The sequence below is a fragment of the Magnolia sinica genome, chromosome 18 (assembly GCF_029962835.1).
Source record: "Magnolia sinica isolate HGM2019 chromosome 18, MsV1, whole genome shotgun sequence".
Taxonomy (NCBI): Eukaryota; Viridiplantae; Streptophyta; class Magnoliopsida; order Magnoliales; family Magnoliaceae; genus Magnolia; species Magnolia sinica.
Genome location: NC_080590.1, coordinates 50,999,500 through 51,002,173, shown reverse-complemented (window position 1 = coordinate 51,002,173; position 2,674 = coordinate 50,999,500). Strand labels below are relative to the sequence as shown.

Below are 2,674 nucleotides of genomic sequence, written 5' to 3'. Positions count from 1 at the left end.
AGTGAACAAGTTTTTAGCGCCAACTGATGGTTGCGATTCTCTGAAATTAATTAGGTTTAGAATTAATTTAAGATTAGAATTTGACTAACTTTAGTTTTAGACTTTTATTTGATTTCTAGAACTAACTTGTTTTCCTGTTTTGTAGGATCCTGACATAAGTTCTTAAATTGGTAATTCCTTCTTAATTTCTCTACTTTTTCTACTTTTTAGAATTAGGGTTTAATTTTCGAAAATTTTTAATTCTAGTATTTTTCTATTTTTAGGAAGTAGTTTATTTTTAGAAACTTTCCTCTTTTGTTACTTTCTAATTTTAACTCTTTTAGAATCTAATTTTGTTTCCTAATTTTCTACTCATAGAATTTTTGTTTAGAAACTAACTTTCCTATTGTGTAGGCCGTTAAGATAGAAATTTCTAATTTGGTAAGTTCTTTCTCTCCACTTTCTATTTTTCATATCTCTTTTTAATTTACTTTTTAGTGTAGGACTTTCTTCTTTTAGAAACTAGTTTACTTCTATCTTCCTTTTTAAGGATTTTCTAATTCTAGACATTCTTTTTAGAACTGACTTGCTTGTTTTCATTTGCAGGTCCTTAACTTAGGGGCTTCAATTTGGTAATTTCTTTCCAACTCTCCCTCTCCTTCTTTTTAGATTTTCTTTCCTTTCTTAGGATTAGGTTTTGAATTTGATTTAGGGCTGCGAGTGTTTTCATACCCAAGTGGGCCTGTGACAACACTCGACGTCTTTTGACTGAAGGAGGATTGGTTGAGGGGTTGACTATCCACCGCAGGACTAGACACCACTCGAATTTCCCTAAGTTAATTGAAGTTATGGCTGAAGACTAACCTCCTCTACTTCCACCCAGGGTGGAGGATACCCAAGATGAGAACGAGGTGCATCAGGCACCCTCGCCTCGTACTTTATGAGATTATCTACAACCGGCGGGAGTGAGTACGCCCTCATGCATGATTTTTCCTGAAAATACAGGACAAATGGACATCAAGCCAGGAGTTATCCAACTCCTTCCCAAGTTCCATGGACTTGAATCAGAGAGTCCATATTTACATTTGAAAGAGTTCGATGAGATTATAGCTACATTATGTTTTCCTAATGTATCTAAGGATACAATTAGGCTGAAACTCTTTCCTTTTTCCTTAAAAGAGAAAGTTAAGACGTGGTTACATTCACTGCGTCCTAGATCCATTGGCACATGCAGAGGGAATTCATAAAAAAATTCTTCCCACACCATAAAACGATTACCCTCAGAAAAGCAATCATGAACTTTGCCCAAAAGGAAGATGAAACATTCTTCCAATGTTGGGAAAGGTTCAAAGATTTGGTCAGTTCTTGCCCACAACATGGATTTGAAACGTGGCACATTACAAATTTCTTCTACGATGGACTGACATCTTACATGCGCCAAATGGTCGAGACCATGTGTAATGGAGAGTTCATTAATAAAGATGTTGACGAGGTATGGGATTACCTCGATAGTCTTGCTGAAAAAATACAATCATGGGACTATTACCCAATGGCGAACACCACGTCTAGGCCGACTCAATTAAAGGAGAAAGGTGGATTATATCTCTTGAAAGAAGAGGATGATCTCAAGTGTAAAGTGACTACGCTCATAAGAAAAGTTGAGGCCATGGAAGGAAAGAAGGATAAGGTTAATGAAATTGTTTGCGGCATCTGTGATTGCAACATTCATACAATTGAAAATTGTCCTATAATACCCGCCTTTCGAGGAGTGTTGAATGAACAAGCTAATGCCGTAAACAACTATCAAAGACCTTTTATTGGACCTAACTCTAATACGTACAATCCTGGCTGGAAAAATCATCCAAACTTTAGTTGGAGGAATGGACAAACGGCTACCCCTCCAGGTTTCTTCAATCAAAATCCAAATCAAGTGAAACCTTAAGAGGAACCGGTTCAAAATTCCATACAAGAGCTGGCTCAGGCAATGCGGGGAATCACGAATTTTATGCAAAAGATAGATTCTCGTATGACGGTTATAGAAAAGGGGATGCTTCCTGCACAACCTCTCCCCAATCCTAACCCGCAGTACGAGATTAATGATCCCAGCTCTTCAAATCAGATGGGGCACGCTAAATCCATCACCACTCTTAGGAGTGGAAAGATCATTGATAAAACTCTTCCGGTTAGGCTCGAAAAGCCTCAAGAACCAGAAGAGGACAACAATGATGGATCCAGTGAGGCCCTACAAAAATTAGAACCGGAACTTCTAGAGAAGCCAGTTGCTCCATTCCCCCAACGGTTGGTTTCACCGAAACCTCTCTTTAACTCTCAGGATATCCTAGAGGTGTTGAAACAAGTGAAAGTCAACATTCCTCTACTTGATGTCATGAAACAGATACCCTCATACGCCAAATTCCTGAAAGACTTATGCACGACCAAACGACGGCAGAGTATTCAAAAGAAAATCTTCTTGACCGAGAAAGTGAGTGCCATCCTAAAGCAAGACGTGCCACAGAAATTCAAGGATCCTGGTAGCCCAACCATATCATGTGTAATCGGGGACCATCAAATTGATCATGCACTTTTTGACTTAGGAGCGAGCGTCAATCTGATTCCCTACGCGGTATATAAATAGTTAGGTTTGGGTGAATTAAAACCCACCCTAACCACACTACAACTTACTGATCGCTTTGTT

The 2,674-nt window shown here is 38.6% G+C and overlaps 1 non-coding gene across 1 annotated transcript; it reads right to left on the bottom strand.

Annotated features, from left to right (window-relative positions):
• Positions 1–1,255: 1,255 nt before the first annotated feature.
• Positions 1,256–1,362, bottom strand: LOC131234204 (small nucleolar RNA R71). Its single transcript, XR_009165611.1, has one exon. It is a non-coding gene; the product is annotated as a small nucleolar RNA R71 (small nucleolar RNA).
• Between the last annotated feature and the right edge of the window lie 1,312 nt (positions 1,363–2,674).